The 27,977-nt window shown below is 37.1% G+C and overlaps 1 protein-coding gene across 2 annotated transcripts in view; it reads right to left on the reverse strand.

Moving 5' to 3' along the window:
* RNLS (renalase, FAD dependent amine oxidase) overlaps nucleotides 1-27,977 on the reverse strand; it is a 266,259-nt gene that overhangs the window by 85,444 nt on the left and 152,838 nt on the right. The gene's annotated exons all lie outside the window — the stretch shown is intronic.

The raw sequence follows: 27,977 nt of genomic DNA on the forward strand, positions 1-27,977 counted from the left end.
TATAGAGAAAGTTCTGGGAGGAGAACCCATTGAACACACTGGAGCAAAAGGATAGAGGAAAGAAAAGGGCCAGTCAAAAGTGGGATAGAGAGCAGAGGAAGCAGATCTCAGAAAGTATGAGGACATATTTTTGATCACACCTTTCAAAAGAAGGAGCTTCTCAAAATCTATTTTGCCTCACACCTCCCTTCTCAAAGTATAGGAAATCTCATTCACTGAAACTAAGCAGAATAAAACTGTTCATACAGTGTTCTGTTCATACTGTTCATACAACAATAAGACAAATGAGAAGAGGCAGAATAATTTCCCTACAGATGATACAAACAGGCCAGAGAGTTATATGATGGAAGTTCCAGAGGAAGAAAACCAGAGCAACGAATAGAACAAATACTAAACATAGTTTTTTTTAAAAAATATGATCAAAACTATATATTGAAAGAGTGCATCACGTCCCTGGAACAATCAACCAAGAACAGCCATTGCTGAGATATATTCTAGTAAAACTTTGGGACTTTAATCGTCTTAAAGCTAAAAGTTTCTTTAAAAAAATAAATCTTCTGAGTATCCAAACAAAAAGACCAAGTCAATTATAAAGAAAAGAAGCTCAGATTATTATCAGACTCTTTGATAGCAATATTTTATGCAGAAGACAATGGGGTATCACATTAAAACACTCAAAGGAAGAAAAATGTGAGCCACGGATTTTATAACCAGCCAAAATGATTTTCAAGTAAAAAGGCCATATACAAACTGTGATGAACATTTGAGAACTCAGAAAATATTAATTACCTACACTTTTACTGAGTAATGTCTAAGAGAAGAAGGTTTAGATAAGCAATTATTGAAGAGATATTGACACAAGTAATGATGAGCAGCCCACTAGTTAATGAATTGAATTTTCCTTAGAAATAATCTAGCCAATAGACTAAAATATCACATTTTAAAAAATCTCTAATGAATTAATGGATCTTGGCAATGATCATTAATAGTCGACAAGAGCTTACCTCCTGATAGAAGAATACGGTATCACTTACTAAGTGATCTTCTCTAAATATGAATCTGAGTATGATCTGAATATGATCAACCTTCTCTATCTACCCATCAATTTATAGGAAATACTGGCTTCACATGAACATGTTAAGTAACACCATGGAGAAGCATTCAGCAAAATGCAGACTGTAGAAACTATAAAGGATAAACAACCCCTGGTTTCCTCAACAAAAAAAAGGCAAGGGAGAAAAAGAAAGGATTAAAAGGAACTTAAGAGACATAAATCCATTGCTCATATTGCAATTGCAGTTATAGTGTAAACTCTTATTTTGATCTCGATCAAACACACAAACTGTTACGCATACACAGATATGAAAATTAGGGAAATATGAACATTGACTAGCTATTTGATAATATTAACTAATTATTGACAGGATAGTTGATATTTAGAAATTATTGTTAATATTTGTGGGTGTATTTAACTATTGTGTTTATGGCTTTAAAGAAATTCACACTGAAATACAGATAAAACAACAAGATGCCTGAGATTTCCATAAAATAATTGTGGGGGACATGGGGACCTAGGTAAACAAGTATGACCATGTACTAATGATTGCTGAATCTGGATTCACTATTCTACACTCTCTACATTTATATACATTTGCAGATTTATATCATAAAAATTTAAAAATAAAAGTTCAGTGGGGAGAACCTATTTTGATTAATTGAAGAGTGCTTGTAGATTTTTTTTTTTTCTGGCTAACTGAAACACATAAAGTCTTCCAGTATAACATAGGATAGAATTCTAGTTTGTAATGCCTATACTATTCATTAGTAACATTGTGTAATTTACAATAAAAGCAATTTTCTATTAAATTCCTTCAAATTTACAATTTCCATACCTTTCTCATTTGGCAGTCTTACTTGGAAACTTTGTTAGTGTAACATAAGGCAGGTTTAAAGGCTTCAGTGAGTTGTAGAAAGGGCATGCAACCGAGAACCGTGTGACCTTGGTTTCTGCCCTGCCTCTGCCCCTGGGAATCTCTGTGACCTGGCACAAACTGTTTAACCATTCTAAGTCTTAGTTTCATCATCTGTATAATGGAGGAGTTGGACTTAACCTTTTCTGCAGTTCAGACCTCTGTTATCTCTATTTTTTTTTTTTTGGACATTTTATTCTGAAAAACTATGAAAGGATTTTCCTAAAAACAGGAAGGAGTTTAAAACTATTTTCTAAACCCTTAAGTCATGGGCCAAATAATATTCAAAATGGAACAGTAATTTACCCAGAGAAGGAAGCATAATTTTGAATTAGAGAAAGGGGAAAATTCAACTCAAGTTTAAAGAGAAAAATCTGAAGATCATAACAAATCCTGATCTTATCAGGAAGAAGCAAACTGGTGCTACAACGGAAAACTCAAGCTTGATAACACAAGGTACATAAGTAACATAGTAAAGAGAAACCATGAGGTAACCTGGACACTTAACTCAGCATCACCCCAATTCCATCTAGTTTATTCTTGGGTAATTTTAGTAAAATCCAGTATACTTGGGATTATCCAAAACACAAACATACAAGCATTGAAAGGGTTACGAAATAGGCAAAGCTAAGGGAACTAGGATCAGTTGGCCCAGGGAAAAGAATGCTGGAGTAGAGGGAAGCTATAATAACAACCTTCAAAAAGGCAAAGAAATATTATCCAGATGAAGATAAGGAGCTGTTTTAGTCAGCTGGGCAGAGTCAGGGCTTATATTACAGAAGAAAGAATTATAGTTAGGTTTAGGAAAAACTTCCTGGCACCTGGGAAATTGGAAATGTTTCTTCTCTGGAGATCTTTAAGCACCGGGAAGGCAACTGACTACCTTGAGATGATTTTAGTGTAGGCTTCTTGAAGTTGTGAGGATAACTAAATGATGCATGTCTAGTGATTTACTTCCAAATCTCATAGATGTGGGTGAAAATAATTGCTTTGGTGTGGACTGCAGATACAAATCTGGCAGACATAGATCAGGCCTCATTTCCTTCTCTGATTCTTTCAATTTCCTGCTCCCTTGAACTATCATAATTGTCAACATCAAAAAGTTCTTATTTAGCTTTAGGTGCACGTGGAATATGCCAGCCCACTGCCAATAAAAGAACATAATCTCCATCCTCTTGAGTATCTAGTTCCTCTCCCCAAGAAAAAATGCAACATAGTCATAGGGATGTAATGTACAGCACAGCACAGAGCATACAGTCAATAATATTATATTAACTTTGTATGGGGTATAATCTATGAAAATATCAAGTCATTATGTTGTACATGTGAAAAAAAACCTTTTGTTATAAAAATGCAACACAGAAAGGCTGGCTTATGGTTTTCATTGCTGATTTAGTTTGATTTGTGATTCTTTTTTCTACAGTTACACTCTCTTAGGTTCCTTTATGGCTGAGAGGGTAAGAAAAAGAGAGATGACTGTGTTATATATGACTGATGTGTTAGGAGAGAACAAATACTACTAGTGCAGAGGAGGAGAGGGGCATGAGAATTAAGATAATAGGTGATTGGACTTCCCTGGCGGTGCAGTGGTTGAGAGTCCACCTGCCGATGCAGGGGACGTGGGTTCGTGCCCCGGTCCAGGAGGATCCCACATGCCGCGGAGCGGCTGGGCCTATGAGCCATGGCCGCTGAGCCTGCACGTCCGGAGCCTGTGCTCCGCAACGGGAGAGGCCACAACAGTGAGAGGCCCGCGTACCGCAAAAAAAAAAAAAAAAAAGATAATAGGTGACATCATCATAAGAGGAAAATGGAGGGAAAATAGCAGGAGTTAGTGTAAATAAATGAAGAAAGGCCAACTTTAGCTTCTTTAGTAGGTCAACAAATATTTATTAAGTGCTAGGAACAAAATGCAAATGCACGGTTCTAGTCTTCATGGTGCCTGCCACTGCCCTGCTACAGCTGCTGGCCTAACCAAGGGGATCATAATTACTGGGGCTAAAAAGGACAGCCATGCCCCTGCTTTGAAAGTCATTTTTAGAGCACTCTGATTTCAGTTTTAGTATTTGACTCTGTAATACAGGGAAATCTGTTTTTTTGTGGGCAAAACATGAATGACATTGGTGACCTGACTTGCAGACTTGGTTAACACACAGCATAAAATGCTTCCATCTAAGGAAATAGCTATTGGTATGAACTTTGGCTCTTCTGTCCTCTCTACTGCTTTGCTGAATTTTTTTCATACTTGCCTTTACCTCTGCCCCCTACTTCCAGTGCTAGCTCAAAAAAGATGAAAGAAGAGGCCAGCTGTTAAAGAGATGTACACATATCACATAAATGCAATTGTTTAATGTGTTTAAACTATACCTTCAGCACCTCAGGTAAGGGTGTCTGGAAAGTGGCCAAAATACATCTTAAAAAGATAATCGTGGTGACTTACAAGGAAAAGAGTTGTTCACTTAGATGTGAAAGTTTTTCTTTTCCATTTCTTTTTTCTTTAATCTGTAAGCATTATGCAGTGAGATGAAACTTCTCCCTTTCCACATTTTAGATACTGAATAATACTGAATTTTCAATTTGGTGTTTTACATAATGTAAATTTTTTATTTGGAAAATTCTTTTTGGCTTATTGTTCAATAGTTACTTTTATAACTTTCCTTGTTCCAAAAAGGATTTGAGTTGGCTTATTGGTAAATTATTTCTTTATGAAAAGTACGATTTGTTTTAATTGTGTGTGTGTGTGTGTGTGTGTGTGTGTGTGTGCATGCATGTATATGTGTGTTTTGATAATGCATTGAGGAGAAAAAACCATAGTGGAGACCCATTTCTAAGAATACAATTTAAATAAGTAAAATAAAATTCAATTTACAAAAACGTTACTTTACACCAAATTGTTCAACGGTTCAAGAAATTATCTACTATGTAAAATTATTTACACATATGGTATGGATAAAAACAAATAAGAATCTATACACAAGGTCATTTAGTCATTTGTTGAATGTTCACTGATACCACCATTTCCAATCAGAGGGATCAGGAATGACTTCTCAGTTTCAGGTATTGTTTGTGAACATTTTCAGAGTAATGCGATTAGGAAGTAATTTAATTAGCCTTATTTTCCATTTGGGATCCAAAATCAGGAAAAAGAACATGTGCAAGAACACGCATCTCAAGGCATTTGAAATGCATTTCTCCACCCTATGCCGTAAGAACAAAGTTCATGTACTAATATTAGATGAATCACAATTCCTTTCTTACTTCTGCAAGAGCCATCACATATATGAATCATTAATTTCAGTTTCAAATGATTTAAATAGAGCCCAGAAAGATTTTATGAGTCATTAGAGCCTCTGACTTAGTGATTTTGTATCTCACTCTCCACTTTCTTATAAGAAATCAATTCTAGACTGCAGGCCATCTCCCCTATATCTGACAATGAATGTCACTTATGATATTCAAATGATTAAATAAAGCAACAGAGTCAAATTAATCACTTACTATGCATATAAAATGCCCTTTACTTTAAGCTTCCAAACTGAAGGAACTCTGTCAGTTAGTTGTTTGAAAAATTGCTGGTGGAGTTGAAATTCATTTTTGATAGCTGACAGCTTTTTGTTTTCAAAACTTTTTAGCTTTCGTTTTTTAAGAGAAATTACCTGGAAGTCTGTCAGTGCAGTAGCTCTGGGTTCTACACTCTAAAGAGCAGGCTTCACTTATTGATATTTGTCTTAATATCTACTGCCATATCAAAGGTCAGCAAACTTTTTCTGTAAAGGGACAGATCGTAAATATTTCAGACTTTGTGTGCCATACAGACTCTGTTGCAAGGACTCAACTTTGACATTATAGCATGAAAGCAGTCACAGACAATACATAAATGAATGTGTCTGTGTTCCAATACGACTTTATTTGCAGAAGCAGAAGCCTGGCTGGATTTGGCCCAAAAGCTGTAGTTTGCCAACTTTTGGTCTATATAATGGCAATATTCATGAAACAGTGTAGAATACAGGAAAGGTTCTATGCCAAATTTAAGGGCACAGGAGTAAAAATTCAAAGACTTTTTTCTCTTAAAATTTCTTTTTCCAGTGTTATTGAGATATAATTGGTATATAACATTGTATTAGTTTTAGGTGTACAACGCAGTGATTTGATATATGTATAAATTATGAGATGATTACCACAATAAGTTTAGCTAGTATTGGTTATGTTACATAGTTATAATTTTTTTTCTTATGATAACTTTTAAAATGTACTCTCTTAGCTTCTTTCAAATATACAATAAAGTATGTCAACTACAGTCACCATGCTGTACATTCCATCCCCAGGACTTAGTTATAACTAGAATCTGTACCTTTTGATCACCTTCACTCATTTCACCCACACCCCTCCATCCACCCTAGCAACCACTAATCTGTTCTCTGTATGTATGAGTTCAGGTATTTTAGATTCCACATATAAGTGCTCCCAATAATTTATGTATGAACATTTAATCATTGTTCCATGTTCTAGAACTTATATATACCCCTATTCATTCCTTGCTTTTGAAAAGGTAGAATTTGTTTCCTCACTGGACCATGGGGAAAATATATGTTGCACGTGTGTTTGTTGTTAGGCGGACTCTAATTCTGTTTCACACCACCTTCATCATTGATTTTGCAAATCTGCCTACTTACTCCTGGTTGATACATTTTCACATACATACTTCATACTGGCTCAAAGTCCATGCTTTGTTTTCTTTCCTTTTTTTTTTTTTTTTCACTTCCATTCCTGCCAAAACACTGAAACTCATTGTTTACGTAATTAGGTCAACAAACATGTATTGATCATTCTAGGTGCCAGGCCCTATGAAAAACATGGGACACAGATACAGTCCCTCATGGAGTGCATACTCAGTTAGGAAGACAAGCAAAATTAATAGGTAAAACACAATGTATGAATTAGATAATACTGAAGCATGTCAGAGGGAGAACTAAATCTGCTTTAAGAAAAATTTTAAAAGATGTAATGATGAGCTGAATTTGAAGAACACACAGAAGTTACCTAGGCAGAAAAGGAGGGAAAAGTCTTTCCAAGTAGAGCAAAAGTCATGTGCAAAGGCATAGAGGTGTGTGAGCATACAGAGTGCTCTGGAAACTACAGGTGGTTCCACATGGCCAAAATGAAGGGTGTGGGAGGCTGTTATGGTTAATGATGCTGGAGAGATGAACCTGGGTCACACCATGCTTAGGAGTCTGGACTTTGTTCCACTGAAGAATTTTAAGAAGGAATGTGGTATAATCAGATTTGCATTTCAGAATGTCTGCAAGTGAGAAATAAAATGGAATCAATGAGAGATGTAAGACAGGGGAACTGTTGAGAGGCCATTCAAATATTTCAGGGAGGAGACGAGAAGGACCTGAAGTAAGATAGTAGTAGTGCAGATGGAGGGAAGGGGAATGAAAATAGAACTCTTATGTTGATCTTATTATTCTAGTATGTACTAGGCATGATGCTTTACCTTCATGAAATCCTTACAACAATAAAATAAGGAGGATGTTGAATGAAACTACAAGCACCTCATTTTACAGACGAAGAAACTAACTTGGTTAAATAATTTGCTCGGGTTTACAAGACGACAAACATGAGATTTGCACTCCTATCTCTGTGGCTCCAAGCTCACTTTATAAAGTTTTAGGAAATACTACACTATTGATAAGAAGACCAGGGAAGGTGGGAGCTTTGACAAATAGAATGATCAATAATATCAAATGCCTCAACAGAAGTTAAAAGAAGAAATACCTGAACAACATCCAAAGGATGAGAGAGTCATGGATGACCCTAGAGAAGGGTAGTTTCCTTGGAGCAAGGAGGCTTGAGATCAGATGGCACAGGGAAGAGAGATGAATGAGGGGTGAGGTGGTATGAGAAGAACCACTCTCTCAAGACACTTAGCAATAATGAAAATAATCTTAAATATTCTGTAGCTTCCCAATTACTCTCTGTAGATTATACCTCAAACTACTGAACTACTTGACATATAAAAATCTTTACCCATGCTTAGAAAGGTATCTGTTAAACAGTGGGTGCTCTCTAAGTGTCTGTGGAATGAATAAACTTTCTTCTTTACAACTGATTCTGAAGAAAAACTAGAAATATTTAAAGTCTATGTTTTGGGTTGCATGTATCTTTTTGAATTACGGTCTTCTCCAGGTATATGCCCAGCACTATTCATTGCAGCACTATTTACAATAGCCAGGACGTGAAAGCAAGCTAAATGTCCATCGACAGAGGAATGGATAAAGAAGATATGGTATGTATATACAATGGAATATTACTCAGCCATAAAAAGGAATGAAAAGTGCCATCTGCAGAGATGTAGATAGACCTAGAGACTGTCATACAGAGTGAAGTAGGTCAGAAAGAGAAAATCAAATATTGTATAATGTCTCTTATATGTGGAATCTAGAAAAATGGTACAGATGAACTTATTTGCAAAGTAGAAATACAGACACAGCTGTAGAGAATAAAGTTATGGATACCAAGGGGGGGGAAGGGGGGTAGGATGAACTGGAAGATTGGGGTTGACATATATACACTGCTATGTATAAAATAGATAACTAATGAGAACCTACTGTATAGCACAGGGAACTTTACTCAGTGCTCTGTGGTGACCTAAATGGGAAGGAAATCCAAAAAAGAGGGGATATATGTATATGTATAACTGATTCACTTTGCTATACAGCAAAAACGAATACAGCATTGTAAAGCAACTATACTCCAATAAAGTTAATTTAAAAAGTAAAATAAAGTCTATATTTTGGACACAGATCTGTTGATGATGTCCAGCCCCAGAGAAGAATATTCATTCACTACGGTGTTTGAGGAATCTCTTTGGTTCCTTTAAAGGGGGGAGAAAATGTCAACTCCTGTTATTAAGAAGAAAATATAAAGCCAGATCCTTCACCTGAGGTCACATAATGTACCACGGTGGAGGTTGAAGACAAAGATCGCCTGGTTCCCATTCAAATGCTTCCAGTTACAATGCTCCCAAATCCTTCTGCTCTGGCAGTGTCTTTTTCTTTCCTTGATCTTCTTCTTCTGCTCCACTCCCCTTCACTAATCTACATATTATGTTACACTTCTGGTAATAGCTTTTGCTGACCTGCAGTTTTTTCCTCACATACAAACTAGATCTCCATTCCCAACATTGCCTGACATTCACTCACTCATTCATTCTACAAATACTAAGTATCTGTGTACCAACATTGCTTTTGGCATTGTGAAAACAGCAGTGAATGGCAGTGTGTTCCCTTCCCTCACTTTAAAATGAGCCCACGTTTAAGGGTTTCCACCTACTTGGTGTTATACTGACTTGATCTTACATCAACCTGATCTCACACCATCTCTGCTTTGTATTTATGGTCTTCTTCCAAGTAGCTGACCAAACATTCACTGCTCTATTTGGAGCTTGGCCCGAACTCTTAAGCATCACTGAGGTGAAATGGTGGGGGGCATATTTTCCATTTAACCTTAAGGGCCTCTTCCTTCCTCTTTCAGAATGCTCCTTTCGGTGCTTCAGTGGTTTTTTTGGTTGGCAAATCAGACTCTTTTGCTTTGTCTCCAATTCTCATGTTCAGATATGTTTCAGACAATTTATCTGGTCAGATCTGACCCATTCTATTTTCTATTCCTTTTGCAGACAGTTACAAAGTTTTCCCATGTCAATATCTTCTACTCATAATTTGAGTTTAATAGGTCAGCAACTGAGAATTCTGACCTTATTTTGATCTTCTCATTTTATATTTCATAACAAAGGAAAACAGTCTCCACAGTCACATCTATACCAAAATTAAAGATATAGAAAATACTTTCTATCTACAGAAATTAATACAAATAACATGTCATTTTCTTATTTAGGCTGATTCTATGTACACACACCTTCCACTTTAAAGAAACTGTAAGGAGTTTAGTTCTGTTAGTTTATTTTTTGATGTCTGGTTACCATGAAGCAAGTATTCTGAATCCATTTGGAAAGATACACAGAAGGCTTACAGTTGGGTCTTCTGTTAATCTAAGTTTGTCTTGAGAGACTGTATCATTACTACTCCAGGAGTGTAATAAAAAGCTTTCCATGAGCATCAGAAAAAAGGTGGTCAAAAAGTCTTAGAGCTGAAGGGACATTACCCAAACTCCCTAATTATCTCTTCCCCCCTGGTAACCATAAGTTCATTCTCTAAGTCTGTGAGGGTGTTCCTGTTTTATAAGTTCATTTGTACCATTGCTTTTTAGATTCCACTTATAAGCGATATCATATGATATTTCTCTTTGTCTGACTTTACACACTGCTATATTTAGAATGGACAACCAACAGGGACCTACTGTATAGTACAGGGAACTCTGCTTAATATTATGTAACAACCTAAATGGGAAAAGAATTTTAAAAAGAATAGATACATGTATATGTATAACTGAATCACTTTTCTGTATACCTGAAACTATCATAACACTGTTAATCAACTATACTCCAATATAAAATAAAAAGTTTAAAAAAAGAGATAAGGAAATTCAAATTGCATAATTTTACATATGAGGAAACTGAAGCTGGAAATGATGAGGTTGTTATTTAAAGACTAGTTCAGGGCATAGTTTCCACTTCTTTTCTTTGCTCTACAACTGCTTACTTCATGGGATCTTAAAATGCTATATCTACATGTGTGTGCGTGTACATACCCCTCATCAGATTCTTGAAGAAGATTATGGTTACTATTTGAGACTTGATTTTAGAGGTTCAGCATTGACTATGATGCCTTCTTCTGTGAAATCCTGAAATATATGTGTGCATTTTGCTTACTGTATGAACAGGAAAATTAAAAAAGCAGAAAGGCTCTTTTGAAGTTTTAGTCAAATGCAGTCACTAGCAACTTTTTGGACCTTGTTAACTCTTATTTTAATGACATATAGGGTGGGGGTTAGGAGTTGTAAGTATTGAAAAGACTCCCTTGCTCAGAAATGACCCCTCCAATCAACCTGCCCATTAGGGATTCATTTAGTTAACCAAACTTATCTTTTAAATTGATTGTGATTAGCTCACCAGATTGCTTCTGTGCCTCTTAGATCTAGTGCAATGAGTACATTGAAGTTTGATTTTGGGTAGGGAGGAATGCTTTTGAGAAGGGCAGGCAGAAAATCAGGCTGTGGGTGGCTAGAACTCTGGGAGAAATGGATAGAAAGGAGACTGCAAAAGTACCCCAAATCTCTAGTTTTCGAGGCTGCCTCCGACCAAAGTACCAGATGGAAAGCACACAGATAGTAAAAAGTATGTGTGAACAGTTACTCAGATCATGCTCCGGGCATGGTTAAAAAGGTCCAACTTTGAACAAAGATATTCCAGGGTGTTGGAAAGGCAACAGAAGATCAGGGTGAAAGTTCAAGAGCATATGGGCAAATGAACCCATAATAGATGGTTTTATGAGATGGTAAAATATTTATTTCTCTTTGCCTGTTAATGATGTCAGCTCTCACCTCTCTCCAAATAAATAATCCCGGCTGGAAATAACTAGAGCTCATTATGAAGCACAGAAAGGGTATATGGCATTTGAAAGCACTGGAATTCAAGAGTGCATAGGTTGTGTTTATGTTCAAAAGATAGATTTTGACTGGATTGTCTGGATTGATGGTATATCCAAAATCTCAACCATGCCATTTATTAGACTGAGTTGATTTGTACTTTTTTGAATGGCCTTTCCCCCCAATTCCATCAATAAGGTGACTACAGTGTCACTGGTTTCTGTGCCTATAGAAATACTTAAAGAATAAAAGTTGACTTCATATACATTTGTTGGTTATATGATTGAGCTAGTTACTTGATCTTTCTAAGCTTCAGTTTTACTATCTGTAAAATGAGAATAATAGTAGTCCTGTCTCACTGAGTTGCTGTAATTTCGTTAGGATTAAATGAGATGCACACATACAAACCTTAGAATAGAATCTGGCACATAGTAAGCACTCAGTTAGTGTTAGCCCATTACACTCTATAAAGGTCATCTGTTCTTGTTCCCAGACGAGAATGTACGTGAATTGGCTAATCTGAAAATCAAGAACAGGTGGAAGAGAAGGACATACCAATAAGGTTTCAATGGCAACAGTTCTGGTCCTCAAAGTTTCCCCATCCTGTGGCTGACCTGACTTCTGCACTCTTCTGTAAATCTAACCTGTGGGGCTCCTCCTGCCTTCCTCTCCTTGGACCTTCAGTGTTCGGACCATGCTTAGCATGACAAAGCCTATTTCTGGCCTTCCATAACCCTGACCTTGATTTTTGTTTCTGTATTTGCATCAGAGCAACTCTATCTTATAAGTTGAGGCACATTAAAAACTCCCACTCTCTTTTCCTTAGAGAAAATGCTGCAGTGAATTCTAAGTAGGTGAATGTTTCAAAATTATTCAGTTGCCACCTGATAACCTGACCTCATTTCTTCTCTTTGCTCTTAGAAGAGAAACATGAGAATTATGTTAAATTGGCAAGGTGTATTAAATTTTTTTTGATAACTTTTTTTAACTTTATTTCTACCTGTATTCTTCAAATGTTTTACAACAAGCCTGTGCCATTTTTTGTGACGTAAGAAAACCTTCATTGGCAAATATAATCATATTACCCTTCTGCTTAAATTTGATATGTCCTATGTCTCCTAGCTCCCACCTTGTTGAAAACTGGATAAAAAAACAATGGGGACGATTTGACAAATATTCTTATGTCTCTTTATGGCAGTAGAGTTGCTGAAAGACCGACTGAATTCTTGGGAACCCAGGAAGTAGTGTATTGAACCCCCAAGATTATCTTATCCCTGTTAACATCTGGGGCTTAATTGAGGGCAAAGATCATATCTTAAAGAATTTTATGTTTATTGTTTATAAACCAGATTCTCATCCTATATAGCTCTATGAGAATTTCCGCAAGGGAGGTTTCTGAATTCTTTCACAGATTTCCCTGTGGGAATTCTCACGGAATTATATAGGACAAGAATCTGGCCTTCCTAGGCTTTATGATATGTTTGGAGAGGGGAGTGGGAGCTCAGCTAGGTTATTTTTATTTTCTGCTGAATTCTTCTGGGGGAAGTTGTACTTTTTGAATCACGATTGTATGTGTTTTAAAATTTCCAAAGACTTTTAAACAGCAGGGTCTAAAGAATGCAGTACTGTTTAACAGCTTAAAACTTGGATTCGTACATGTGGTTTGAGAAGATATTTCCCAAACCTTTTAAATTGGTGTTTCTTCTTATATGCTTTCTATAAGTAGAAAATCTTGGTATAATATACCATATTTAACTTGGAATTTAGATTTAAAAGCCTTTGATTATTGAAGTAGTTATTTTTTTCACTGACAAGAGTCCAAATTTATGGTGAATTATTATTAGTAAAACTTTACATTAGAACAGCTGTAAATAGTCTACTATGTTAATATGACAGGCAAATTAACAAATAGTGTAACAGCGTGAAACATAATACAGCATGTTTCCCAAAAAGGTCAAAGTGCCAACAGTACTGAATAAAACGATCCTCTTGTTTCTTGAGATGACTTGAAGGCCAGCTCCTGAAATATGAATTGTAGCCCTTTAAATGTATACATTATTATGGCAATGCTGAGGACTTCAGCCATAATTTCAATATCTCCCCTGGAGAACAGGAACACAGAAAGTGCATTAAAAATGTTCTTCATTTTCACTTCATGAAATTTCAAGCTTAGGACCTCAGCAAATCATTTTCTCTGGAATCTTTATGAGTTTTGGCTTTTTGTTGCCCACATAACTTTATGTACTGTAGACAAATTCTTTTTAAGATGCAGATATGAACACAGTTTTATATTCATGTGTTGTATAATTACTCACTTTCCCTTTTAGAGTTAGTGATCTGAAGTGGATATCCATGGACTTTTAAAATACATGAAAATATCCTTAAAAAATGAAGCTAAGGTTCAGCAATCAACTAGTAAATTCAGAATGGAAACAATGAGTTTTTTTTAATTCCTTGCTGGAGATGCAGAAATAGGTAGCCACCTTTTTGTCTTGATGAAGCTAATGATTCATCAGAATTTCCTTTATTTCATGCCTATATGTGCTAGATGCTTTCACATGTTATTTCATTTTCTTCTTGCAACAACCCTGGTAGGTAGGCATAATTAATCCTGCTTTACAGTTGAGGACATAAAGGTTCAGAGGTAAAAGGACTTTTCCCAGGTCACTCAACTGGTGTGTGGCATGTTTGAGAACTGAATCCAACTCTAACACTGAGCTCTGCTCACTATAACACTGCACAAAGCTTAGAGTATATTAGGGCTTCCCTGGTGGTCCAGCAGTTAAGACCCTGTGCTTCCACTGCAGGGGGCATGGGTTCGATCCCTGGTTGGGGAAGTTCCACATGATGCATGGGGCAGCCAAAAAAAAAAGTTAGGTAGTTATTTTGGGGGGTATTTAGAAAGCATGCATTGTTAGTCCACCATATTGTGCCATGTCTGTGCACACTTATTTCATTAAGACATTATTGAAAATAGCAGTATGTCCTCAACTTTGGCCATCTAAAATGATGGTATTTGTTTCACCAAAGGCTTACAAAATCTGTCTTAAGGAATATCCTGAATGAATGGCTAAAAAGGCTCTCATTCAAGGTAAGAATCAAACATACACTCTCCATATTCTGTTTCCATTAGCAGGATTCTCATGGAATTGCACAAGCAGTTCAAGTGACCAGGATATTAAGTTGGTTAAAAATCTCCATCTACTAGTTCTTTTTTTTTTTTAATCTTTGCACAAACTATTTTTAATCTTGAAAATAAGCTAATGCACTGATTCCCTACAGCCATCACTGTGACTTTTAAAGAGAAGATGTTCCTGAGTTGTCTGTCATGGTTTTTCTGGTAGCTGTTGCAAAGGGAGCCCCTTCAATTGAGCCACAATGTCAGCTCAAAAGTGCAGAGATATCTGGGGTGGGTACAGTGACAGGAGCCATGGTGAAGCCCAGTGTCCTATGGTTGTTATTAGGGTTTCATCCTGTAAGTGGTTTTAGTCCGAATTCTGGATTTAGAACCCTCCTTGCACTGTACCTCTTTCTTTGGAGATTTTGAGGCTCTTTCTAATTGACCTGATTTCTTCTTCTTCTTTTTCTTCTTCTCTCTCTCCTTCATTTTCTTCTTCTTCTCCTTCAGACTCCTTCTTTTTATTCTTCATCAATATTTCCTCTAGCTCTTTCTCCAGTTCTTTATTTCTTATTAAGGGTATAATGAAGTTTTTCATTCACATCATCAAACTTCTCCTCTGCTTGTCTGGCTCTGGTTTCAACCTCTATTAACTTCTCCTGCGTGCATTCAATTATACCCACTGCATCAAGATACTTTGGGGCAATGTACCTTCATTAGCTGATTCTCTCCGAGAAGACAATACATCTGTTCCAGATAGAGGTTGGGAATGGACATTTTCGTGTACTCCAATGACTTGAATGAATTTTTCCTTCTCTGTAGATGTTGAAGGGTTTCTCTTCTGCTTTCTCTTCTTCCTTTTCCTCCTCAAGTTTCTTGTTCTCCCTATTTTCTTCTTTATCCTCTTTAAGAAGCTTGTCTGCTTCAGGCTCAGTTAATTCTTTTTACAGTGTCAATTCAGTGGACAAGAAAATGCTATGGCTACTTAGAGTCACAGAGTAGGAGCACTTAATCCAGATCTGGTATTGGGTGGGGGTGAAAGAGAAGGTTAATCAGGAAGGTTTCCTGGAGGACATAATGTCTGAGTTTCTTCACCATCTACTAGTTCTTGCTGAGCACTCTCAGGTATATGCATATACACCAAAGCATAAACTGCACATTGGGTTTATGTTCCTGGGCTAAGGAGTCTTTACAAATGTAATGGAGAACTTTAGGAGTGACGCACTGAGGCAGATAATCTATGAGACCTAGAGAAGGAGCCTTTATGGAAAGGTCTGTGTTCTTAAGCACATGGACGTCCCCTTAAAACAAATTTTCTTTTATTTTTATTTTTTTCATCTTTAAAAAAAATTTTTTTTTGGAGTATAGTTGCTTTACAATGTTGTGTTAGTTTCCACTGTACAGCAAAGTGAATCAGCTATATGTATACATATATCCCCTCTTTTTTGGATTTCCTTCCCATTTAGGTCACCACAGCATTGAGTAGAGTTCCCTGTGCTATACAGTAGGTTCTCATTAGTTATCTATTTTATACATAGTATCAATAGTGTATATATGTGAATCCCAAGCTCCCAATTCATCCCACACCCCCCATTCCCCCTTTTTATCTATACTTTTGTTCTCTGCATCTGTGTCTCTATTTCTGCTTTGTAAATAAGATCGGCTATACCAATTTTTTCAGATTCCACATATATGTGTTAATATATGATATTTGTTTTTCTATTTCTGACTTACTTCACTCTGTATGACAGTCTCTTTCTAAATGACTTTACTCTAAGAGGCTGGCGGGCTTACTCTCTCATGCTGATCCCTGATGGCTGAGTCTCAGCTTAAGCAGAGCTGCTCAGACACCACATTGGCTGACCTCAAGGAACAGTGTCAGGGTTAGGGAGATTACTTAGGACTCCTTGTAAGTCTGGCAGTTACTTAGATTTTTTGCTAAAGTCTATTGCAGGGTGAATGTGGCTCAGAATAGGGCTTTAGCGGCCCCCTCTCAGCCACAGACATGCCATCTAAGTATATACAGTGCCTTTGATATGCAAATGGAATTTCAAGGAGGTCTCCTAGCTCTGCCTTCCAAGCAAACTGCTGCTTCTAAAACCTCTAAGCCCAGAACTGGCACTGTCAAATAGGGAACATAATGCAGGAATTCTGCCTGAGAGATCAGTCACATCGCTACTGCCAGAAGATACACGTAAGCGGTCTGTGGTGGGGCCGCTCACTCTCTCAGGATCTGAGGACTCCACTGACCATCCAGAACTCTCTCTAACCTCTTCATGGAGGGTTAAGAGGTGAGAGGAACAGAGGAAAAGAAGACTGGGCTCACACTTTCTTTTTCTCCAAGTCACTGTCTTTACTTTCCAGCTTTAAACCTGTTCCTCCTTTTTATTTATTTTAAATTTAATTTAATTTAATTAATTTTTTATACAGCAGGTTCTTATCAGTTATCAATTTTATACACATTAGTGTATATATGTCAATCCCAATCTCCCAATTTATCCCACCACTACAAGCCCCCCGCCACCACTTTCCCCCCTTGGTGTCCATACGATTGTCCTCTACATCTGTCTCTCTATTTCTGCCTTGCAAATCAGTTCATCTGTACCATTTTTCTAGATTCCACATATATGCGTTAATATACGATATTTGTTTATCTATTTCTGACTTACTTCACTCTGTATGACAGTCTCTAGATCCATCCACATCTCTACAAATTACCCAGTATCGTTCCTTTTTATGGCTGACTAATATTCCATTGTATATATGTACCACATCTTCTTTATCCATTCGTCTGTCGATGGGCATTTAGGTTGCTTCCATGACCTGGCTATTGTAAATAGTGCTGCAATGAACGTTGGGGTGCATGACTCTTTCTGAATTCTGGTTTTCTCTGGGTATATGCCCCATAGTGGGATTGCTGGGTCATATAGTAATTCTATTTTTAGTTTTTTAAGGAACTTCCATACTGTTCTCCATAGTGGCTGTATCAATTTACATTCCCACCAACAGTGCAAGAGGGTTCCCTTTTCTCCACACCCTCTCCAGCATTTGTTGTTAGTAGATTTTCTGATGATGCCCATTCTAACCTGTGTGAGGTGATACCTATTGTAATTTTGATTTGCATTTCTCTAATAATTAGTGAGGTCGAGCAGCTTTTCATGTGCTTCTTGGCCATCTGTATATCTTCATTGGAGAAATGTCTATTTAGGTCTTCTGCCCATTTTTTGATTGGGTTGTTTTTTTTTTTAATATTGAGCTACACGATCTGTTTATGTATTTTCTAGATTAATCCTTTGTTCATGGATTCATTTGCAAATATTTTCTCCCATTATGAGGGTTGTCTTTTCGTCTAGCTTGTAGTTTCCTCTGCAAAAGCTTTTAAGTTTCATTAGGTCCCATTTGTTTATTTTTGTTTTTATTTCCATTACCCTAGGAGGTGGGTCAAAAAAGATCTTGCTGTGATTTATGTCATAGAGTGTTCTTCCTATGCTTTCCTCTAAGAGTTTTACACTGTCCGCTCTTACATTTAGGTCTCTAATCCAGTTAGAGTTTTTTTGTGTGTATGGTGTTAGGGAGTGTCCTCATTTCATTCCTTTACATGTAGCTGTCCAGCTTTCCCAGCAGCACTTATTGAAGAGACTGTCTTTTCTCCATTGTATATCCTTGCCTCCTTTGTCATAGATTAGTTGACCATAGGTGCATGGGTTTATCTCTGGACTTTCTATCCTGTTCCATTGATCTATATTTCTGTTTTTGTGCCAGTACCATATTGTCTTGATTACTGTAGCTTTGTAGTATAGCCTGAAGTCAGGGAGTCTGATTCCTCCAGCTCTGTTTTTTTCCCTCAAGACTGCTTTGGCTCTTCGGGGTCTTTTGTGTCTCCATACAAATTTTAAGATTTTTTTTGTTCTAGTTCTGTAAAAAATGCCACTGCTAATTTGATAGGGATCGCACTGAATCTGTAGACTGCTTTGGGTAGTACAGTCATTTTCACAATATTGATTCTTCCAATCCAAGAACATGGTATATCTCTCCATCTGTTTGTGTCATCTTTGATTTCTTTCATCAGTGTCTTATAGTTTTCTGAGTACAGGTCTTTTATCTCCTTAAGTAGGTTTATTCCTAGATACTTTATTCTTTTTGTTGCAATCGTGAATGGGATTGTTTCTGTAATTTCTCTTTCTGTTCTATCGTTGCTAGTGTATAGGAATGCAAGGGATTTCTGTGCATTAATTTTGTATCTTGCAACTTCATCAAATTCATTGATTAGCTCTAGAAGTTTTCTGGTGGCATCTTTAGGATCCTCTCTGTATAGTATCATGTCATCTGCAAACAGTGACAGTTTTACTTCTTCTTTTCCAATTTGTATTCCTTTTATCTCTTTTTCTTCTCTGATTGCCATGGCTAGGACTTCAAAAACTATGTTGAATAATAGTGGCGAGAGTGGACATTCTTGTCTTGTTCCTGATCTTAGAGGAAATGCTTTCAGTTTTTCACCATTGAGAATGATGTTGGCTCTGGGTTTGTCGTATATGGCCTTTATTATGTTGAGGCAGGTTCCCTCTATGCACACTTTCTGGAGAGTTTTTATCATAAATGGTGTTGAATTTTGTCAAAAGCTTTTTCTGCATCTATTGAGATGATCTTATGGATTTTCTTCTTCAATTTGTTAATATGGTGTATCACATTGATTGATTTATGTATAATGAAGAATCCTTGCATCCCTGGGATAAATCCCACTTGATCATGGTGTATGATCCTTTTAATGTGTTGTTGGATTCTGTTTGCTAGTATTTTGTTGAGGAATTTTGCATCTATATTCATCAGTGATATTGGTCTGTAATTTTCTTTTTTCTGTAGTATCTTTCTCTGGTTTTGGTATCAGGGTGATGGTGGCCTCATAGAATTTGTTTGGGAGTGTTCCTTCCTCTGCAGTTCTTTGGAAGAGTTTGAGAGGGATGGGTGTTAGCTCTTCTCTAAATGTTTGATAGAATTCACCCGTGAAGCCATCTGGTCCTGGACTTTTGTTTGTTGGAAGATTTTTAATTGCAGTTTCAATTTCATTACTTGAGATTGGTCTGTTCATATTTTCTATTTCTTCCTGGTTCAGTCTTGGAAGCTTATACCGTTCTAAGAATTTATCCATTTCTTCCAGGTTGTCCATTTTATTGGCATAGAGTTGCTTGTAGTAGTCTCTTAAGATGTTTTGTATTTCTGCGGTGTCTGTTGTAACTTCTCCTTTTTCATTTCTAATTTTATTGATTTGAGTCCTCTCCCTCTTTTTCTTCATGGGTCTGGCTAAAGGTTTATCAATTTTGTTTGATAAGAACCAGCTCTCAAAGAACCAGCTTTTAGTTTTATTGATCTTTGCTATTGCTTTCTTTGTTTCTATTTCATTTATTTCTGCTCTGATCTTTATGATTTCTTTCCTTCTACTAACTTTGTGTTTTCTTCTTCTTTCTCTAGTTCCTTTAGGGGTAAGGTTAGATTGTTTATTTGAGATTTTTCTTTTTTCTTGAGGCTTGTACTGCTATAAACTTCCCTCTTAGAACTGCTTTTGCTGCATCCCATAAGTTTTGGTTCAACGTGTTTTCGTTGTCAGTTTTCTCTAGTTATTTTTTGATATCCTCTTTGATTTCTTCAGTGATCTCTTGGTTATTTAGTAATGTATTGTTTAGCCTCCATGTGTCTGTGTTTTTTACCTTTTTCCCCCTCTAATGATTTCTAATCTCATAGCATTGCGGTCAGAAAAGACACTTGATATGATATCAATTTTCTTAAATTTTCTGAGGCTTGATTTGTGACCCAAGATGTGATCTATCCTGGAGAATGTTCCATGTGCACTTGAGAAGAAAGTGTAATCTGCTGTTTTGGGATGGAATGTCCTGTAAATATCAATAAAATCTAGCTGTTTTATTGTGTCACTTAAAGCTTACGCTTCCTTATTAATTTCCTGTCTGGATGATCTGTCCATTGTGGTAAGTGAGGTGTTAAAGTCCCCCACTATTATTGTGTTACTTTTGATTTCCTCTTTTATAGCTGTTAGCAGTTGCCTTATGTATTGAGGTGCTCCTGTGTTGTGTGCGTATGTATTTATAATTGTTATATCTTCTTCTTGGTTTGATCCCTTGATCATTATGTAGTGTCCTTCCTTGTCTCTTGTAACATTCTTTATTTTAAAGTCTATTTTATCTGATATGAGTATTGCTACTCCAGCTTTCTTTTGATTTCCATTTGCATGGAATATCTTTTTCCATCCCCTCACTTTCAGTCTGTATGTGTTCCTAGGTCTGAAGTGGATCTCTTGTAGACAGCGTATATATGGATCTTGTTTTTGTATCCATTCAGCGAGCCTGTGTCTTTTGGTTGGAGCATTTAATCCATTCACATTTAAGGTAATTATCAATATGTATCTTCCTATTACCATTTTCTTAATTGTTATTGGTTTGTTTTTGTAGGTCCTTTTCTTCTCTTGTGTTTCCCACTTAGAGAAGTTCCTTTAGCATTTGCTGTAGAGCTGGTTTGGTGGTGCTGAATTCTCTTAGCTTTTGCTTGTCTGTAAAGCTTTTCATTTCTCTGTCAAATCTGAATGAAATCCTTCCTGGGTAGAGTATCTTGGTTGCAGTTTCTTTCCTTTCATCACTTTAAATATATCGTGCTACTCCCTTCTGGCTTGTAGAGTTCCTACTGAGAAATCAGCTGTTAACCTTATGGGAGTTCCCTTGTATGTAATTTGTCATTTTTCCCTTGTTACTTCCAATAATTTTTCTTTGTCTTTAATTTTTGCCAATTTGATTACTATGTGTCTCAGCATGTTTCTCCTTGGGCTTATCCTGCCTGGGACTCTTTGTGCTTCCTGGACTTGGGTGGCTATTTCCTTTCCCATGTTAGGGAAGTTTTTGACTATAATCTATTCAAATATTTTTTTCGGGTCCTTTCTCTCTCTCTCCTCCTTCTGGGATCCCTATAATGAAAATGTTGTTGAGTTTAATGTTGTCCCAGAGTTCTCCTAGGCTGTCTTCATTTCTCTTCATTCTTTTTTCTTTATTCTGTTCCATGGCAGTGAATTTCACCATTCTGTCTTCCAGGTCACTTATCTGTTCTTCTGTCTCAGTTATTCTGCTACTGATTCCTCTAGTGTATTTTTCATTTCAGTTATTGTATTGTTCATCTCTGTTTGTATGTTCTTTAATTCTTCTAGGTGTTTGTTCTTTAATTCTTCTAGGTCTTCATTAAACATTTCTTGCATCTTCTCAATCTTTGCCTCCATTCTTTTTCTGAGGTCCTGCATCATCTTCACTATCATTATTCTGAATTCTTTTTCTGGAAGGTTGCCTATCTCCACTTCATTTAGTTGTTTTTCTGGGGTTTTATCTTGTTCCTTCATCTGGTACATAGTCCTCTGCCTTTTCATTTTATCTGTCTTTCTGTGAATGTGGTTTTCATTCCTCAGGCTGCAGAATTGTAGTTATTCTTGCTTCTGCTGTCTGCCCTCTCTGTTCCTTCTTATTCTTTTGCCTTTTTAAAGATGTAGCAATCAGAAGGGGGAGAAAAGCCTACTAAAATACTCAGATGCCTTTTGAAAAAAGATTAATTTCTCCCTTTCCTAAATTGAAGAAGTGTTTTTCCCTTCCTTGAGATTCTGTCCTGTTGCACGTGTGCCACTTAATGGAAAGAGCATCAGATTTAGAGCCAGGGAAAGTCCTGGCGTGGCCTTAGCTAGATATGTGGTTTTATCATCATTTGGTCATTATTTCATCATTTGTAAAATGGCAGTTTAAACCTATCTCATTGGATTTTGGGGAGAATTAAATGAGATAATGTCTAATAAGAGTGCCTGGTATACAGTAGGCACTTATTTTATAGAGCCAATATTATTAGCCTGGAGAGGTAACTGAACTTTGCTTTTCCTCTAAGGATCCTCCCTTTTCTGAGTTTCAGGTGGACAGGAAGCATTATTAATGTTGCTGATGATATTTTACCCATATCTCGTGATTTTGTGCATTCTGCCCTTTCTGTGCAAAGGCCTACTCACTTAGAACAAAATGAAGCTACTTTTCATTTACTTCTGGAAGAAAAACAAAAGCCTTTGATCAAACTAGCAAGCATTAACAATTAAGGATCCAAATGACTTCTGGTTATATAAGCTTTAACAATAAGTCATTTGTAATATAGTCTTGTCTCTCATGCAGAAACTCTCCAGAAAGTCTCCACACCTTCAAAAAGTTTCCCACATGTGTTCCACTGCCATCTCCCTAGACTGTGCTGTCTACACACATCTGGAGTTGTGAAGTAGCCTCTTAATTAGATCCCCTGCCTCCAATCACCCTCCTTTCTAATCCATACTGTAGCTGATACAATATGTATTTGCCCCCATTACACATGAGATTAATCAAGATCTCCGATGACTGCCTTATTGCCTACAGAAGGAAATTCCAATTTCTTAGCCTGGCAGTTAAGTCTTCATACAACCTAGAAATAACTTTTTGTTTCAATATTTTTCCTGTTCTAGGCAGTCTGGTCCACTAGTTTGCCTCAACCATGTTTTCTCTGACCTTTGCTGCTGGCCACTCTTCTGCCCAGAATGTTCCTCATCTTCCCCTCCTCCTCCTTTAAGAAGACCTCACAAAAGCCCACACATCATTGTTCTGTTTACTGTTTGTTACACAAGGTCACACTGTATTGTAATTAATCTTTTATGTACATGTCTTTTCGCTTCATCTTGACTTGGTTCCTCAAAGGCAGGATTTTTTTTTTTTAATCTCTTTCTAAGCCCAACACTTCTACTGTCCTTCATACGTAGCTAACTCTTGATGAGAATAAAGCTCTGGAGGGAAAAGCTCTACCTTTATTTAATTAACTTCTGCTCTATTTGAAACAGTCACTTAAATATTAAATGATAGCTCCAAATATTAAAGGTGGTCTTCCTATAGGATGAATAAGAATGCGCTATTCCTTGCTATCTAATCTTGTTTTCTGCTAACCTTGCCTTACTCAACACGCTCATGATTTTAAAACTGTCTTATGTTGAAGGATGGGACATACGAATTAGAAGCCTAGAAGAAAAAAGTAGTTTCCAGGAGGTATATAATCTTACTTCAGATGGTTACTGTTTCAAAACAAATCTACAGCATATAGCAAGTCACTAAAAATATATATGGCCTTTTCAGTATTTCTTTCAAGGATTTGGAAATGGAGTTTTTTGATGGCCCAGATTTCCTTTAATGGAACATCTGTTGTTGAAGTGTGCTGCTTCCTTACACTTTCTTCCAGATATCCGGAAATTCTGAGCATTAACTAATTTAAGCTTCATCAGGGTTCTGTTTACTAATTGTCACTAAATGTCAGGACATATAGCTGATCTTTGGTTTGAAGTTGTTCCTATTTCATAATTTAGCATTCCTTAAGTGAGATGCTTGATAGAAATCCCACAAAAATAAGATAAAAAAGGCAAAGAAAGGAATGATTTCCTTTTTGTTTTGTTATGGCCATTTTTCCAATTAGGTAGATTTTTATAAAGGGGACACTTTTCAAAAATGCAAGGAACCTTGGTGATAAATCCCAAATCACAGAATACTAGTTCTGTTTTAAGGTAAGATATTTGTATTTTTTCATGCTTTCAGAACATTTTACATAAATCTAATTTCTATTTTCCCTAATAGCACTGTTGATGACCCTGAGTTGTAAAAAGACGGCATGATTATGCTTGCGTTGAGTTTGCATTTATGCTACACACACGCTGACATGCAACCTGTCAGCATTTTCCAGATCTCTTATGCCGTGAGGACATGCTCTATTTATTTGGGCCCAGGAGTATTATTAATAGGCACTGTGATGCAACCACTGCTCTTAACACTTCTTTAGAAACTAATTTTGTGGAAATGGACAAAGACTGACTTTGTTAAGGTTAATTACTTAGTATTTGCCACATCTGAAGGAACACTGACTGAGAGAGTTGCCTTATTGAACAAGGAGTGTGATCCTGAGGTTATGGATTTAAGACTCTCCTGAAATTAGCATTGCTTATAATTGTAATAGATTTAAGTCGTATACAACAATTTCAAACTGAGACTTGTAAATGCTCACAAAGCCTACTGATTGAATAAAAGGAATGAGATGACTGTATTGGCAATCTTGGTATTTATCTGTTAAACCTTATTTGTTGCTTAGTCTGTTTTCAGTCAACTGGGCTGTGCATCGGTATTGCACATTCTCCTCAATTCCTTGGGTTCTTGCATGTGAATTCCTGCTGGGATTGCAGTGCTGCCTACAGCAGGTATGGACTTTCCCCTGGAAATATTCTCAGCTATCCAACATAGGATGGCGTAGGATCAAGAGCACAGCTTGGCACATTGGTAAAGAGTCCAGGCTCTTGAGCCAGGTGGCCTGGTTTTGAATCTGGCTTGGCCACCCACTAAATGTGTGACCCCAGGCCAATTACCTGTCCCTCCTGTGTCTGTTTTCTCATCTGCCATGTAAGGCTTTGCCTGAACACCCCACCTCCTGCCCCAACCACCCATCATTCTCCTTTACCCTGTTTTATTTCCCTCCATTGCTTTTATTGCCACCTGGCACATATGTGTTTGTCTATTTGTTTGTTTACTCTCTGACCCCCTCCACTGGAACTGAAGGTCCATGAGTGCTGGAACTTGTCTTGTTTACCCAATACATATAATCATGCTTGGCACACAACAAGTCAATCTACATAAGTTGATGGAAGGATGAATGAATGGATGAATGGATGGAAAATGGAGATAGAAGATGGATGGGCAAAATGTCGGTTCTCTGTGATGCTCCTGGAAGACTGACTAGAGTAAGCAGAGAAAAACTGAAAGTTCATCATAGGAATAAAGGAAATAATCCAGGAATGGGAAGAGAGCTTCATACTAATGGAAAGAAGAAAGGGATAGATGGCATTAAAGCAGTTTCATGGAAGTGCATGAACAGTGAGTCTCTCAGATGCAGGCCATAAGAAAGGCAGCGTGCCAAACTGAACCGAGGTAGAGGTTCATTGGAGGAGATGGCTCTATGCCTAGCTGATGACTTGAGGCAGCCCACACCAGTCCTAAAGTGTTCTGTCGGATCCTAAAACAAATGGGACGTTATTCTTTCCTCAGTGGATATACAATCAAAGGCAATGTTAATAAGGTGATGAGTGAAGGAAGCTGCTGATCTAGCTCCATGCAATGCTGACACATTATCCAGGTGGTAATAGTCAGACAATGAATAGATATAAAAAATTTTAATGCAGGAATGCAGAGTAAGGAAAATGCATGGGACCAGATGCTCTTGGCAACTGGGGCAGAAGAAGTGTCCAGTGTCAAAGACAACCTTGGTCCTCGGCACGGATCAGCTATCATTGTGGCTGCTCTGAGATTTGGAGCAATGGTTGGTAATGCTTTTCCTTTCATCTACATTTGAGGAAGACTCATTGACCAGGATTTAAAATATGAACAAGAACTTACATGACCTTCCAGCATCCTGCTTATTTACAATTCTTTACACTGCTTTGGATTTGGTAGCTCCATGTATTGTGATAATCAGGATGCTCAAATATATTGCCACACACTGTAAATCTGGGTGATATCCACGCCACAGTCATTAGCACTATGTTCCTGACAGGTTTGAAGAGGAGGAGGGAACTGTGCATATAACACTTCACCCCCATCTACACCTTCCCCACATTTCTTCAGAACAGATGGCAGAGAGGCATTAGTTGGCTCATGTTTTGTTTTGAAATGTTTCATTGTAAAATAAACAATTCTGCAGTAGAGTTTTTATTTGTTAGCACATGCAACTAGATTTAAAGTTAAATGCCCTTACCCCACTATGCTTGCCCCAAAGCATGAATCAAACAAAAATAAAAAGATGCATCAAACCAAGTAAAAAGAAAGCACAGAATCAAAAGGAACTAATAAAAATGAAACTCTACCTGCAACTTACATCTTTGTCCTGATGTGTTTCAGCACATCGAATTTCCCTATTTACTGACAAATTAATGTTTTAATTGTGCTGAGTTAGTTTTATTTTGCATTGCTGTCTGATGGTATAGACCAAGTCACCCCAGTAGCAATTATTTATTTATTATTGCACCAAGCGGGAGGTGCAGTGCTAGGTATAGAAGGGTAAGACACGGCCATTGCTTTCAAGGGATTTAAAATCTGGTTAAGTATTTTAATTGAAAAATGACAACTAAAAATATGCAACAGTACATACTAAGTGACAGCTATTGGTTTAGACAGCAGCTGCTATAGTAGGTCAGAAGAAGGTGAAACAACGTACACTTAGAATAATAGAGAAGGAAATGTTCACGTGAGATGTGAGCTGAGATTCATATAAGTAGAGAAGGAGACAAAGGCATTCCAGAAAGAAAGGACAGTGAGAGTAAAGAAAGGCACAGAGACAGGAAAACACAAATTATGTTGGGGGGTGGCGGACAATGAACTATGGCAGGAATGGTGACACTAGGGAGGTGGGAAGTCCCAAAATAGAATACATGAGACTTTCCCTGAAAATTTAAAAGTTCCAGGATTACCCCAAAACTTACTTGGACATTTACTCTGTTGCTGAACAGAGGGCTAGCATACTATACTTTGAATGTGACTTCATTCATTCATTCAGTTATGTGGCAGTTTACTGAACATTTCTGGGTATGCATTAGGTGCTGTAGATACAGTGAAGTTAGGATATGGTCCTTTGACCTCAAGAAGATGACAGTTTAACGTGGAATACAGAGAAATGCATGTGAATTACAACCCAGGTTGAAAGTTGTAGCCAGGTCAAAATTGGAGTACCTTTGATAATTTACGAAAACCCTGTTTTAATGAACCCTCATGTGAGTAACGAGGAAGCCCAGGGAGGGACTCATCATTATACCTTCAACAGAGTACAATTGTACTGACAACATATGGGGCCAGTATGTTGTATATAGATAACACTTTGCCCTCCTTCTTTTATTATTGGGAAAAAAAAAGAAAAAGAGATCAAGGGGAAAAAAGTCCTCACAATAGAAAGTCAAGACCCCAGAATAAACAGGTGCTTTCAGAAGAGAAACAATGAATACAGTCTGTTACTCCTAATTGCTAGCATTTAATCATAGTTAGCGCTTATCAAACACATATTACTTTCCTGGCACTCTTCTAGGTGTTTTACATGTATTAACTTAATTATCACAGTAACTCCAGGAGACAGGTATTATTATTATCCTTTTTTATAGGTACCTCGTGATTAGATAAAGTTGCCCCAAGCACAAAGTCAATAAGAGGAGGAGCTAGGATTCAAACTCAGCTGTGTTCTTAAGCAGTATGCCCTACAGCTTTCTCACATGTGGGGAGATCCCACTGGGT

Source organism: Monodon monoceros, unplaced genomic scaffold (genome assembly GCF_005190385.1).
Source record: "Monodon monoceros isolate NGI ecotype Baffin Bay Population unplaced genomic scaffold, NGI_Narwhal_1 Super_Scaffold_4, whole genome shotgun sequence".
Lineage (NCBI taxonomy): Eukaryota > Metazoa > Chordata > Mammalia > Artiodactyla > Monodontidae > Monodon > Monodon monoceros.